Raw genomic sequence first — 16,263 nt, forward strand, 5'->3', positions numbered from 1 at the left:
AGTTCTAGGAAAAAATATTTTCCTATTTCTTTAAAACAGATTCTGCTGGCAATCTTCCCACTATCAGCAGCAATAACAGTCACAGAAGAAATGTTTTGTCCCAAAGAGCCAAACTTAACTTAATATTTACAGCAGAATAGGTACAAAAGTTCCAGAAAAAGCTGTACGGCTGCAATATTGTGGTGGAAAACACATAATTGGCTCCCTTGAAAGCCCTATCAGACCACAAATATGAGCTCACATTAAATTGTTCAATTAGGTCAAGATCCAGGGGAGGAAACACTGTCTCAGAGGCATTTTTCTACTAAAAACAAAGTCAGTAAAATAATAATCTTTATTATTATTAACATTGTGAGTCATGACTTCTATGATGGAAGACTTTTTTCTCTTAAAGGTAAGGCAAAAATATATTTAGGGTTTTTTTTCCAAATTGTGTCTGCTAAATATCGGTGAATTTATTTTATTATAAATTATTGTTTGTGAATCAACTATGAAGTTTTCATTGCTTTATTTTAGCATGAATATGAGTAAAATTTGAGTTCCAGAACATTCAAGACATGCACAGGTATGCCACAACAAAACATTCATTTATTAAAGATGATTTTTATTAGAGATACCCTTTCAGAGTCATATGAAAATAAGCAAATGCTTCTTGCATGATATAGATTTGGGGTGTTTTTTTGTTTGTTTCATTTTATTGGCTGAAAGAGAATATGTATTACTTTTACGTACAGAAAACTCAACAGTGCACACTTAGCCCAGCTTAGTGGCCAGTTCCTTAGCCTGGGCCTTTTCCAGCTTGGCAATGAGAGCCACCCACGGACTTTGGACCCAGGACGCTGCCTCCCCAGTGGCGGTGGATCTCATCGTATCTGTCCTTGTAGATGGTCTGGACTAGCCTCCACCAGCTTAGCCAGAGCTCCCTGGTCTTCCGAGTTAACCTGTGTGAAGGCAATGGTGGATCAGGTCTTCTTGTGGACAAGATTCCCCAGCCTGGCAATTGGAACCCTCATCTCCTGGCAAAGGGCAGGCAGGGAGACCCCCAGCTCCCTGGGTCCACGTCATGGGCTATCACCAACAGCTGGGCCTTCTGCTCCCCACTAGGGTGGTGACCGTGTTCACCCCTGCTCGAAGGACAGGTGACCCCTTGGTTAGACATCCTTTTTGCTGGCAGCTTTTTTCTCAGCCTGGGCCAACATTACCTCTGCTTCTTCTCTTGCTTTGTCTCAGGTCTGTACTTGTGCGCCAGCTTCAGCAGAAAGTAGCCAGCTGGTGGTCCAAGGCCTGGGTGAACTGGTTAATGGCAGGAAGAACTTTGAGCTGCTCATAGAGACTAGTCCTTTGCTATTGCAGCCTAATGTGGTGGGGGCCCTAGACAAAGGAGTGAGGTCCCTTTTGGGCTGGATGTCCTCTCCAAGGGTAATTATATGTGAGCCCCAGGTGGTGAGGGTGGTGGATAACAGTGGGGCTCCAGGTGTTCAGTTGGTGGATTAGAGGTGAGGCCCCAGATGTTCAGGGTGGTGGATTACAGGGGTCCCCAGGTGTTCAGCATGGTTGATTACAGGAGGGCCCTAGGTGTTCAGGGTGGTGGATTATAGGGGAGGCTCAAGGTGGTCAGCGTGGAGGATTACATGTCCCAGGTGATCAGGGTGGTGGATTACAGGGGAGGTCCCAGGTGTTCAGGATGGTGGATTACAGAGAGGCTGCAGGTGTTCATCTAGGTTGATTACAGGGTGGCCACAGGTGGTCAGGGTGATGGATTACAGGGTACCCAGGTGTTCAGTATGATTGATTACCGAGGGGCCAAGGTGTTCAGCAATGTTGATTACAGGGGAGCCCCAACTGATCAGCATGGTGGATTATAGGAGAGGAACAGGTGTTCTGCCTGGTGGATTACAAGCGAGGCCCAGGTGTAAGGCCTGGGTGAACTGGTTAACCACAGCTGTTCAGCAAGGTTGACTACAGAGGGGGCCCAGGTGGTCTGGTTCAACATGGTCGATTACAGATGCACCCCAGGTGTCCAGTGAAGTTGATTACAGGAGGGCCCCAGGTGATCAGGGTGATGGATTACAAGGGTTCCCATGTATTTAGCATGATTGATTACCAAAGGGCCACAGATGCTCAGCCTGATTGATTACATGGTGTGTGTGGGAGGGGCGGGGGGGCAGGTGGTCAGGGTGGTGGATTATATGGGAGCCCCCAGGTGTTCAAGGTGGTGGATGACTGGGAAGACACCAGATGTTCAGCATGGTGGATTACAGAGGGGCCCCAGGTTTTCAGCGCTGTTTATTACAGGAGGGCCCCAGATGGAAAGGGTGGTGGATTGCAGTGGTTTCCAGGTGTTCATCATGATTGATTATAAGGGGCCACAGCTGTTCAGCGAGGTTGACTACAGGGGGTCCCAGGTGGTCTGGGTGGTGGATTATAGGGGAGGCCCCAGATGTTCATGGTGGTGGATGACTGGCAAGGCACAAGGTATTCGGTTTGGTGGATTACAGAGGAGCCCCAAGTGTTTAGCGAGGATGATTACAGGAGGGCCCCGAGTGGTCAGGGTGATGGATTCCAGGGGTTTGCATGTGTTCATTGATTACCAAGGGGCCACAGCTGTTCAGCGAGGTTGACTACAGAGGGGGCCCAGGTGGTCTGGGTGGTGGATTATAGGGGAGACCCCATGTGTTCAGCCTTGTGTATTACAGGGGAGGCCCAGATGTTCAGCATGGTACATTACCGAGGGCCCTATGTGTTCAGCGTGGTTGATTACAGGGTGGCCCGGTATGTCCATCCAGCATGGTGTATTACAGGGGAGGCCCCAGGTGTTCAAGTTGGTGGATTACTGGGGAGGCCCCAAATTATCAGCATGGTGGATTACAGAGGAGGCCCAAGGTTTCTAGCATGGTGGATTAGAGGAGAGAGACAAGGTGTTCAGGGTGGTGGATTACAGGGGAGCGCCCAGCTGTTCAGCATTGTTGATTACCGAGGGTCCACAGGTGTTCAGCGAGGTTGATTACAGGTGTCCCCACGTGATCAGGGTGGTGACGTAAGGGTGGTGTATTATAGGGGTTCTCGGGTGTTTAGCATGGTTGATTACAGGGGAGGCCTCAGGAGTTCAAGGTGGTGGATTACTGGGTGGTCCTAGGTGTTCAAGGTGGTGGGTTACTAGCGAGGCCTCAAGTGTTTAGCATGGTGTATTAGAGGGAAGGCCCCAGTTGTTTAGCATGATTGCTTACTGAGGGGTCATAGGCGTTCAGCGAGGTTGATTACATGGGGGCCCAGATGACCAGGGTGATGGGTTACAGGAGAGGTTCCAGGTGTTCAAGGTGGTGGATGTCTGGGGAGGCACCAAATGTTCAGTATGGTGGATTACAGAGGATCCCAGGTGTTTAGTGAGGTTGATTATAGGGGAGCCCCGGTTGATTTGGGTTGTGGAATACAGGGATTCCCAGGTGTTCAGCATGGTGGATTATAGAGGGGCACCAGGTGTTCAGGGAAGTTGATTACAGTAGGGCCTCAGGTGATCAGAGTTGTGGATTACAGGGAAGGCTCCAGGTGTTCAAGGTGGTGGATGACAGGGGAGGCACCAGGTGTTCAGTGTGGTTAATTCCAAGGTGGTCCTAGGTGTTCTGCCTGATAGATTACTGGGGAGGTCCAGGTGTTCTGCCTGGTGGATTACAGAGGTTTCCCAGGTGTTCTGCCTGGTGGATTACAGAGGTTCCCCAGGTGTTCTGCCTAGTGAATTACAGAGGTGCCCTAGGTGTTCAGCAAAGTTGATTACAGGGGGTCCTAGGTAGTCAGGGTGGTGGATTACACGGTGGGGTCAGGTGTTCAGGGTGGTGGATTAGAGAGGAGGGCCCAGGTGTTCAGCATGGTAGGTTACAGGGGAGGCCCAAAGTGTTCAGGGTGGGTGATTACATGGGACCCCAGGAATTCAGCGTGGTTGATTACAGTGTTGGGCCCAGGTGTTCAGTGGGGCAGATAACGTGGGAGGTCTCTTATCAAATAGGGGATTGAACACCTTCTTGGCCTCCTGCTTCTTCAGGACAGAGGGGCCTGAGCTACCTCCTTCCTCTTGGCCTTCTTTCTCTTTGGCATCGTGGGTGGTGGGAAGGAAAGGGGGTTGTGCAAAATATGTATGCGAACTCCTAGATTTGGTTTTTAAGTAATCCAATGAACTTGTTTTTGTGCTTCAAATTGTTTTGTATTAGCTGACTTTAAACTTGTATGGAACTCACACTTACCCCTTAGCCTAGCAGCAGTCTCTAATTCACTTTTGTGCCTGTTAGATGTGCAGAATGCATCATTTCTGGCAGTGGACATGGGCATCTGGCTCTAAGGTTATTGAATCTGATATATCATAGATGCACTTAACTTTTTGGGAATATCTTTAGATGGAAAGCATATGAATAAGTAGCCATTAAATTTAATGGCAAGATAGAATCATCTCATTGCTTTAAAGTATATATGAATGCATATATTACATATATTAATGCATATCTATATATATAAAAGCCTAAGCAACCATTACAACCGAATGACTGAGTGACCAAACAACTGGTCACTATGACACGCACTGACCACCAGAGGGATGCTCAACTCAGGAGCTGCCCCCTGGTGGTCAGTGTGCTCCCCCAGCCAATCTCCCCCAGCCAGCTGGCCAGCCCTGATCGGCTCCAATTGTGGGGGGCGGGTGGCTGGCCAGCCCTGATAGGCTCCAATTGGAGGGGGCCAGCCGGCCAACCTCCTGTGGTCCCTCCACCGAGCTGGCCATCTCCCCTCCTGATGGGCCCCAATGAGGGGAGGCAGCTGGCCAACCTCCCATGGTTTCTCCCCCTGGCCAGCTGGTCCCGATTGGCCCCAATCACTGGCCAGGCTGAGGGACCAGAATCAGAAATGTGAGGATTTTTAAATTACTAAGTACAACATATATTAAATAAATGTATGATGTTATGTTAACTTTAGGATATTGGTGGTTTCAGTGAATAAGATTCTAAGAGGTCTTAAATTGATAATTTGATGTTTTCTTTAAGGATAATATGTGCTGTTAAAACTTATTGTGTATCATAAATATTTTTATATGAAAAATGGTTTAAGTTGAAATGGCTTTTTATACAATAATTATTATGTAATTAGCATTTTTAGCCACTGATAGAATTATTAGGAAGTAACATAAAGATGAATATATGAAAAAGTATAATAAAAACTTATTCATGAGAAATACTGTACTTTTAAACTAGGTTAACTAGGGGAATACTATATTTTTAAGCTAGATTATATTTTGAAAAAATGTTTTCTCTAATATGATTTATGTGCTTGCAAGTGGTTTTTATATATTTTTATTGATTTCAGAGAGGAAGGGAAAGGGAAAACGATATAGAAACATCAATGATGAGAGAGAATCATTGATCAGCTGCCTCCTGCACCCCACACTGGGATCAAGCCCACATGTGCACTTGACCAGACCCACAGGCTAATGCTCTATCCACTGAGCAAAACTGACTAGGGCCAAACTCATTTACATTTAATCTATATGTATCTTTATATTTAAAGTGGGTTTTGTTTTTGATTCATCCTCATAATCTGTCTTTTAATTGGTGCATTTATGCCACTGACTTTCAGAGTGCTTACTGATGGAGTTATTACCATATCAGTTGGCTTCTGGCGAGCTGGCCTCTCCCCTCCTGATGGGCCCCAATGAGGGGAGGCAGCTGGCCAACCTCCCATGGTTTCTCCCCCTGGCCAGCTGGTCCCGATTGGCCCCAATCACTGGCCAGGCTGAGGGACCCCACCCATGCATGAATTCATGCACCAGGCCTCTAGTATTACATAAATATGTACAGATACATTTTGTTAATCTAAAGTAAAAAAAGCATGTTATTTGAGTAAATAATATATATTTTAATACCACTAAATGCTTAAGTTTTATAGTAATATAAATTTCTCAAAACTCTCATTGGACAAATATGGTCCAAGAAGACAGATATTTCTCAGCATTTGTAATTCTATTGATACTAGAGAGTAGACAAAATTTTTCCTATGTGATTGCAAGAGGCAGTGAATAGCAACAAAAAAATAAGATCACTTCTTGTTATTTAAAAGAATCAGAAATGTTGCTGAAACCGGTTTGGCTCAGTGGATAGAGCGTGGGCCTGTGGACTGAAAGGTCCCAGGTTCAATTCCGGTCAAGGGCATGTACCTGGGTTGCGGGCACATCCCCAATAGGAGATGTGCAGGAGGCAGCTGATCGATGTTTCTAACTATCTCTCTCCCTTCCTCTCTGTAAAAAATCAATAAATCAAGCCCACATGTGCACTTGACCAGACCCACAGGCTAATGCTCTATCCACTGAGCAAAACTGACTAGGGCCAAGTGATTTTTGACATTCAGAAAATAATATATTTTATGTGTTCATTGTAATTCATTATTTTTCTAAGTATAAATTATAATAATATTCAATAATGCCATAATCTAATTTATAATGGCCAGTAACTTTTTACATATACTCATTAAAATTTCTTTTGAAATGTACACTTTGTTGTCAGACTTTGGGAATGTCCACATATGGAGATAGCATATTTTTGTATATGCTATTAAAGTATAACTTGCCACTCTTATACTTCAAAAATTAAGTTAAAATATCACTACATGAATGATACAATTCCTTAAGACTATTACATTAAAATTACTATTCTGGAGGAAATCTATTTTGCACCACTCAATTAAATAAGAAAAATACTTGCCACATATCTTCAACGTTGGATAATATGAAAAAAGAAATTATGAAATTGAGGGCATTGACCTTTGAGCTTTACTAACCTTCTCATAGAACAGAAAATATAAAGCGCATATTTCTCTGCAGCACATGGATGTGTAGAGAATCGAGTATGTCTGAGATTCTAGGTTGAGTATTTAAAATTGATTTTGACTCTCGAAAAGAAATCATTGTTGACAAAATTTGTTTTAAAGAGTTGCTTTCTAACCATTTATAAAAATACTAATGTCCTCTTGTTTTAAATGTTTTATTCTTAGTTTTGTTTGAGAATACAAAAAAGTTGTTAATTTCAGAAAATAGCATATGACAAGAAGATCAGAACAAAATTGCATTGAAATATTGGAAGTGCTGAAATGATAATTTTATAGGAAACATTATGATATTTATTCATTTATATATTCTCTGAATATCTTAGATGAGGTCTAAATTGCATATAAAAACCAACAATGATAACAGCAACAGCAATTCAGATTTTTTAAACTCTCTAACTTACATTGCTTTAATAACATTAATCCCTATAATATTTACACTTAGGCCTTAAAACAGAAAATCTGAGTACAGAAAACAGAAGACATCTCATGACCCACTCACTCCCTACTTACAAAGCGCAGACCAGAGACAAAGCTTTATAACCTTATTTACCTCTCCACAGTGGAGAAAATAGTAGAGTCTAGGGCACATATACAGTTAGGTGTGCCCTGCATATCAGGTCTTTTGTCAAGATACCATAGATACTCCCTGGGAATGAAACCTAAGAATGAGGCCCAGTTTCAGCAACACTGGAGGAATTGATCAGACAATCACATTAGTACATCCTCAACTCTCTAGCTTTGTATTGGTGTTTTATACGTGCATTTTTATTTAAGAATGTTGAAATTGAAGCATTGGATATTAGCCACATCCTTGTGCAGATGACCAACAAGGACAGAGTCCTGAAACGAATGACAGGTATGAAAATAGTGTGCTCATTTATATCATTGGACTTCTAAGATATCTAGGAAATCACCACTCTACACATTTAGCTGCTGCTGTAATTTTTTGACATTGAGCATTCATCTATATTATAAAAAGCCAGTGGCCCTAACGCCAGAACGCCAGAACGACCAAATGGCCAGTCACCATGAAGTGCGTGGAGCACCTCTCGGTCCCTCCCCTGTGGCCCACAGGCTGCCATTGCAGCTAGGCTGGTTGCCAGTGGGCAGGTGGGGTGATGGGTGGGCGGGGCTGCAAGCGTGGCAAGGCAGCAGGTGGGTGGGTGAGCGCATGTGGGTGGCTGGGCCACACGATTTCGTGGCTGGGCCTCTAGTGTCTATATAATATTGCAAATTGTTGATTTGGGGGAGATGAAAAAATTTGGAGGAGTTCAAAGAAATGTGTAAAAAGAATGCTGTAACTTTAGTTTATAAAACAAGTAGAACATCGATAATAATAGCAACATTGAGAACCTACTGTACTGGGCAATTACTGTACTTAGTAATTCAATCATTCATATCTCATAATGGAATAGATGCTATCTTATCTCCACTTAAGATATAGTGAAATTGAGGCTTATAAAGTTTATAAGTTCCTAATAACCACACATTTGACAAAAAAAGGAGCAGGATTCAAACTCAGAAAATCTGAACTGGCAACTCACATCTATATATATAAAACCCTAATATGCAAATAGACCGAACAGCGGAACAACCTAACAACTGAACAACCGGTCACTATGACATGTGCTGACCAACAGGGGGCACGTGTGGAACATGGTGGCATCAGCCACGGCAGGATGGTGGAGCAGGTGAGTTGGGGGTCCAGACCAAGGCAGGGCACCGGTTGCTGTTATCGGGGGAGGGGGGAGCCTCTGGTGATTATTGAAAATTCTTTGCTCCTGCTTGACCCAGTCCCACCTGGCATTCGCACCCACTGCCACTGCCTGGCACCAGCCCCAATCACTCAGCGCTGTCAGTGGGTGCAAGTGGCAGCTGCCAACCCTGATCGCCCCTCAGGGCTTCTCCATATCCCCCTGCTCTTGAGGGGCGATTGGGGAAGGCAGCTGCTTCTCCCACCCACTGCTGGCGATGGCCCTGCTTGCAACCGCTACCATCACTGGAGCTGCCACTCGCACCCGCTGCTGGCACTGGCCTTGCTTGCACCTGCACCTGTACCCACTGCTGGTGCCAGCCCCAATCGCTCTACACCGTCAGCATGTGGGAGCGGCGGCAACGGGAGTGGGACTGCTGGCAGACAGGGGACCTGGGGCCACGCCAGGAGGGGCCGGACAGTGGCACAGAGGATGAGCTGAGACCCATCCCTGTGCCCACTGCAGCCTAGTGGCCCACCGTTCCTTCCAAGGTTCACGAATTCATGCACTGGTCCCTAGTTATTAAATAATGGCAAATTATTTAAGACAAAACAAGATCAAATAATGTTAGTCCTGCTGGCAGACAGGGGACCTGGGGCCACACCAGGAGGGGCCGGGCAGTGGCACAGAGGATGAGCTGAGACCCACCCCTGTGCCCACTGCAGCCTAGTGGCCCACCGTTCCTTCCAAGGTTCACGAATTCATGCACTGGTCCCTAGTTATTAAATAATGGCAAATTATTTAAGACAAAACAAGATCAAATAATGTTAGTAACTTGAAAAATATTCTTACAGATCATAATAAATTATAACTGCCTCCTTTTGTGCTGTATGGAAATTATACATTGGTATCTAAGAAGCAAGGCTCATGTGTGTAGTTATAAGTAACTTGGTTTACAAATGTATTTAATCAAAAGAATGTTTTCTGTTATCAGAAGAAAACTCAAGGAAACCTCATGACTTCTAAGGTTACTTTTATGTAATCAAGACTGCTGTATTTGCCTTAAGTCACTAAATGTGTTTCAGTTAATCCTTAGAATGTCCACTCCCATACAACAGTGTTAGCCCGTCCCTAGTGGGCCATCTGTGGTCATGACAGGGATGTGGTCAGCCTTTTGTTTCCACCTGGTCTCCTCTGTCAGCTTGCCAGGTGAGCTTTCTGACTTCATTGGGGCTGGTCTTTGGAGAGAAAGGAGATGTAAGAGAAGCATAAAAATTACTTTTAGCAAGCATTATTTCCACATCCCCTTGTAATCTCTGGCTCCAGAAGTATTGAAATATCTCTTCTGAGGGTAGTTTAATGGCTTTTAAAGAGTTGTCAATTGCTGAAGATCTCTTAGTTGCCTTTCACTAGGCATGAGTGATTCATTGATCTCTGCCTAGCACTCCCCATCAAATTCTAACACACCTTATATAATCTTTGTATTGGGGTTCATAGTTCTCTCAGGCTGGGACTGCTCCCTGCCTATCCTTTGTCAAAATGCAGTCAGAAAACTTTGCAACAGCTCTTCTCTGCCCACCTCCCAGTCCACTAGCAGGCCGTCTCTTGTTTTCTCAATGTCCTGGGTTGGAATCGGATACCTACTCATTGTCACCCTCCAGCTTGACTTCCTAAATGGTCCATTAATGCTGTTCTCATTTGGCTGGCAGTGAGGTGAAGGAATCCCCAAACCCTCCTATTTGAAAAGAGCATGAAATTTATAGAAGGCCAGCAGATTTCTCCGAATAAATATTTCTCAATAATTACCTGCCAGGCTCACAACATCAACCTGTTTCTGTCTGCCGGGTGGCTGAGGCTTTATACAGTCTGCTCCCAATGCCTGACCACTTCCTATACTTGTGGGATGTCTTCACCCCTCTACCAAAACCGAGACAGAAAGAACCCCATTTGCACATGCTGCGTTTCACGTTCATAAGTTGTTATCACTCTTCATTTTCTCTTAACAACAACAACAAAGATACTGCCACAAAAATATAACATTATTACATGAGAAAACTTCATATGAATGGGCAGAGATCTAGTCATTTTATAGAGCCTGAAGGCAAAACGAATTAAGGTTCAGTAGTTACTAACTTCTTTTTGCTAGAATTAGAAACATGAAAAGGAAGTGATAAGGGAATGCGTAGAAAAAGTAGGTATGGGTCAGGTGAGAAAGGGTTACCTATTTGACGCCATCTTGAAAGCACTGAAGAACCATAGCATGATAAAAGTGGATTGTTACATTCTTATAGTTAATATTTTTTAAGTGTCTGCGAGCATGAAGTACAATGATATTACAAAGAGGAAGACTAAATGCAGGGAAAAATGTAAAGCAGGGACGATGATATTCTAATTGGAAAATGATGAGGTCCGAATTTCAGTGGCTGTAGATGATTGAGAGGAAAAAAATATATACTGAGAAATAGTAAGGAAATCAATTTCATAAGGGTTTGAAACAAATTAGGTTCATTTAATGCTAGATAAAAATTGTGTAATAATTTAGTTAATATGTACTAACTAGTAGTTAATTCGGTTATATACAGTATGTACTAAAATATGCTTTCATGAAATACAGGAGAGCACTTTTCTCCCTTTCAATTTTTCATGAACAACACTAAGTTTTATGTAACAACAAAAAACTTTAAATTGTTCTTATGGATCCCTTCTATAGATATGGTAGCAGATGTATGTATGCCCACCCCTCTGACACACCGCCCTCCACACACACATACACAGCCACAGTCCTTCAGCCTATGGGAGTTTAGCTGCTGTGGCAGCAGCTTTGTCTCCAGTGGAGCTGGGCCCACGCAGTGGAGTGACATCCTGGCCCAGTGGAGGAGGACGGTGGGAGGTGGGAAAGTTAACATCACTAGCGATTCAAGCATGAGAACTACAATGCTCGTTCTCAGAACATCTCAGCAGAATTGAGGCCATTCACCCACAGCAATACCTCCCACATCAGTACAGCCTTTGTTAACTTCTCCCCAGTCTTGCCTCACATCTCTAATTCCTCGCTTTTGCTTGTTGGCATCATCAACCAATTAAATTACTTTCAAAAAAGCCATTTTACTAGGGCTTATTTGGAGGAAACTCAAATGAAGATGAGTATCCATTTTCATTGATCTTTGGAGGAAACTCAAATGAAGACCAGTATCTATTTTCATTGATCTTTCTATAATTATAAAATTATTTGATAGCTTTAGAAACAATGTAACATGTAAGTTATTATTACAAAATCCATGATTATTAAAATGTCTTCATCACTCTAAAAATTATTTGATTTAGACTTATAAATCAGTTTTTCCAGTAACTTGCCATAACAATTACTTTTTAAGATTATTTTTCATTATTTCTGGAATAACCCTCTCATCCTTGCTTTTTAAATTATAATGTCATTTTCCACAATGTCGTTATTTTCTAAAAAATTATGATTAATATCATTAAACATTTATTAACTTGGTGATTGGTTATAAAATATGTCTATCTGAAATATTTTTTATCTGGGCACTTTAGTAATATACATTGTAATTTTATAACTGTTAATATTGCATTTTTACTTTATTTAATCTACTATTAGTGTGATCAATAAGTTCATTTATCTCACATAAAACTAGGTGCAATGCATATTTGCACTTTTAAATGGCACAAAAAATGTAACCAAGAAAATACTGATTTGGAGAGCATTATGCTAAGCAAAATAAGCCAGTCAGAGAAAGATAAATATCACACGATCTCACTTAGAACATCATAAACTGATGAACAAAGAAGCATTGAATAAACTGTCAAACTTCAGCGGGAAGGCAGGCAAGGGTTGGAAGGGGTTAGAGATCAACCAAAGGACTTGTATGCGTGCATATAAGCATAACCAATGGACACAGACACTAGGGGCGTGAGGGCATGTGCCAGAGGGTGGGGTCGGCTGGGGGAGGTCAACGGAGGGAAAAAGGAGACATATGCACTACTATTTGTAATACTTTAAACAATAAAAAAGATCATAAACAACAAAAATATTGATTTGATTTTTCAACATGATTGATGGAATTATAACATGATATTTACATTTATGAAACATAACATTTCTGCACAGGGGGACTTTTATAACCAGTTCAAAGTTTCATTGAAAGTTCAGTTTCAACAATGGTTATTGAGAGCCACTTGCAACCAGATGACTATGAAAACCATTTCCATTTATGTCTACCAATATGCTCAAATATTGACTGTGAATTTTTTTTTTTTGCATTTTATCTTATTCTCTACTTGTAAAAATAGTAACAATTCACTTGTAGTTTCAAATTTTATTTCTATCGACTTTCAGAGGTATTTGTGTTTTGCTTTCTTCTTTTTTTTTTTTTTAAAAAAGAATTCCTTTCTATGTCTTCTCATCTTCTTACTTGTATGAGGAATTATCGAAACAAATGATTCTTGCTTGCATTACAAATACAATAAATGGACCAGTTGGATGGGTTAATATAAAATCAATTATTATTTATATCAGCTCTCTTCCTAAGTAACTGCTTTTCTGTTGAAATGATTTGCAAACCTTCCAATGAAAGAGAACAATTCACTAAATCAATTATCAAGATTAAATTTATCTTTTTATTTTATTTTAATGGCTGTTTTTAGAAAATTTTCTCATCAAGACAGTTTTTGCTCTCCTTCATTACATGGCCCTAGAATGTTGGAGTTTTAAAGCTATATTTGCATAAACCAAACCATAGTTGCCTATCAAATATTTTCCAGAACCTTCTCAATAATATTACTTTTTATTTCTATGAGAATGCTGCAGAGGCATTATGCAGTGGGTAGGAAATAATTTGTCAGCCAAAACACAATCCAATCTAATTATGCCCACCTGGTGCATAGGAGCTCTACACATGTGCTAACAGTGGTGAAATGAATATGCTGTCTTTTTAATGCTATCAACAGTGATGTGCAAATGTGATTTTTTTTGCTTGCTGCTAACTTCTGTTAATTGCAATTGAAACAATGACAACAAGGTTTTCAAGGATCATAAAGGGGAAGACGAAAACACACAATATGACAAATCCTTTGTGAAATATACTAGGCCTTCTAAATTTAGAAAGATACATTTTTGGTATATGGAAGGGACAAAGGGCAAAATCATCTCGAAAGGAAGTGTACAATTTTCTGTCATGATATATGGTGACCCATTCAAGAAAAAAAATAGATGCGTATTTTTAAAAGTCTACTTGCTTCAAATTGTATTTATTTGATAATAAAAAGCCTGCTATTTTTATCAGCATGCTAGATGTCAATTTCCCTTTTTCGCTTGAGACATTATTTCACCTGAAAGCTGTTCTGTGGCACACAGACATCTGTGTTGTCCCTCGGATTCAGAGTCCAAGTGGTCTGGCAGGCACTCTGAATGATTAGCAATAGAAAACCGCATTTGGAAAAGAGACACATTCAGGGAAACTTGAGTTCAGTGTCTTTCCTTTGTGTCTAAACTGCAGGGAGAGTAGAAAAGGTTTCATTTTTAGATATAGAAAGGACAGGCCTTAAGGGTAAATATTGATTGTTTTGATGCATTTGTTAATGGATAACAGCTGTTTCTTTGTGTTCGTAAATGTCAGGTCTACAAACCTTTACAGTATGACCATTATATTGCTTTGTAATCTTTCTCCTACTGTCAACCATATATTTACATCATTAAATTATTACATTTTGTTATCTACTTCACATTTTTTTAAATATATTTTATTGATTTTTTTACAGAGAGGAAGGGGGAGAGATAGAGAGTTAGAAACATCGATGAGAGAGAAACATCGATCAGCTGCCTCCTTCACACTCCCTACTGGGGATGTGACCACAACCAAGGTACATGCCCTTGACCAGAATTGAACCCGGGACCCTTCAATCCATAGGCCGACGCTCTATTCACTGAGCCAAACCAGTCAGGGCTCTACTTCACATTTTTAAAGCTTGTCTGGGAAGTTCTTAGCTTTTTAACATTGTTCCCATTTCCTAGTCAGAGAATTGTCCCCAAACTATCAGACTTGCTCCTTCTGATTACAGTCTGCAATTATCACCCGGAAAGTCTTCTTCAGTTTCACTAGGTGATATTCATGGATTCAGTCACTCTGTATTATTGTATGGTTTCTTCCAGTGCATATTTCCTGAGGATGTAATTCCTGTAGTGATTCCCTGGCAGACTATGCGTTCGAAATATTAAAACATTCAGCACCACTTTCCGTGAGATGATAATACATACCAACCGTTCATCTCAGGCATCACTAGATGACTTGCTCGGGCAGTGACATGTGACATTTGTCACTTCTGAACAGAAACCTGAAGAGCCAGTTCATGGTTGATATATTTTCTTTCTGCTCTGCCGTGGCGATAAGAAAATGCTCTTAAGTGAGCTGCTCCATCGACCCGGGTCCTGGAAAAACACAGTGAAGAGTAAAGTGATAGGCAGATCCCTGTAGATAAGTAGAGAGGATGAGAATTACCTTTTTTGACAGTCACTAAATTTAGAGCTGTGTCACATTGCAGCATAAGGTAGCCTAGTGTGTCTGAAACAGGGCTTACTGTACTAAGAGTTAAAAGATGCTGGGGAGGAGATCTTCTATGGTAAGTGGAGTAATGTAGCAGAAAAAACAGGTAGTCACATCTTGCCTTCACTTTTTTGAAAATTATTTGGTCTTGGGCAAATCACTCATTCTGTGAGCCTCAGAGTTTGTGTCTGAGTAAAATTTATAATGACAAATATAACAGTAGTTCTAGGAAAACTTTATTTCATTTCTAGCCCCGATTTTACTCATTTTAGTATGTAATTACACAGTTATTTTAGCTGGTAGAAAACTCATACAAGAGACGTGTAGTCTGTTGTGTACCAATTCAGAGAGACTACGGTAGAAAGATTTTTTTCTTCCTTATTCAGATGCCCTGTCCTGTATAGTTTGTGGAAAGGATGACATACAACTTACATTTTACACAGTTTGATATCATTTCTATAAAGTAGTTCCCTAACTGACATCTGGTTGGTAGACATCAGGGATGCTGCTAAATAGCCTCAAAACAAAGGCCAGCCCTCCTCTCCCAGCAAAGAAATATCTGGCCAAATTGCCAACGTTGAGAAACCCTGGATTAAGGAAATGTACCCTGACTACAAAAGGACTCCTTTGAGGTTAATGATAATGAATTTGGAGTTAGAGAAATCCCGCTTTACTTGTGGATTGGAAAGCTGTGATTACCTAGTGAAATATCTAGGGCTTATCTATTAGCAAATATGAGAGAAGAACAAGAAGTTGAAAATGTATGCAAGGAATGAATATAGAGAATGAAATAGACTATCCACTGCAGAAAAAAGGCAGTGAAGGCATAGGGGGAAGTCAGACCTTAAAATAAAAGCAAATATATTATAGTTCTAGTAAGGATCAACTCAGTTCTGGAGTTGCTCTCAGATATTGTTTTCATCATGTCTTTGCATATTCTTTTTTTAAAATTACATTTATTGGGGTGACTGTTTACTGTGATCATATAACTTTCATGTTTGAGTTTTAAAATTACATTTATTGGGGTGACTTTGGTTACTGTGATCATATAACTTTCATGTTTGAGTTTCTATATTATAAGATCTGCATAGTGCACATCCAAAGTCAAATTTTCTGCTGTCACCATATATTAGGCCCCTTTACCACCTACTTCC

General features: G+C 41.3%; 1 pseudogene; it reads right to left on the reverse strand.

Annotated features, from left to right (window-relative positions):
• Positions 1-707: 707 nt before the first annotated feature.
• On the reverse strand, positions 708-4,089 carry LOC102765389 (annotated as a pseudogene).
• Between the last annotated feature and the right edge of the window lie 12,174 nt (positions 4,090-16,263).

The sequence above is a fragment of the Myotis davidii genome, unplaced genomic scaffold (assembly GCF_000327345.1).
Source record: "Myotis davidii unplaced genomic scaffold, ASM32734v1 scaffold438, whole genome shotgun sequence".
Lineage (NCBI taxonomy): Eukaryota > Metazoa > Chordata > Mammalia > Chiroptera > Vespertilionidae > Myotis > Myotis davidii.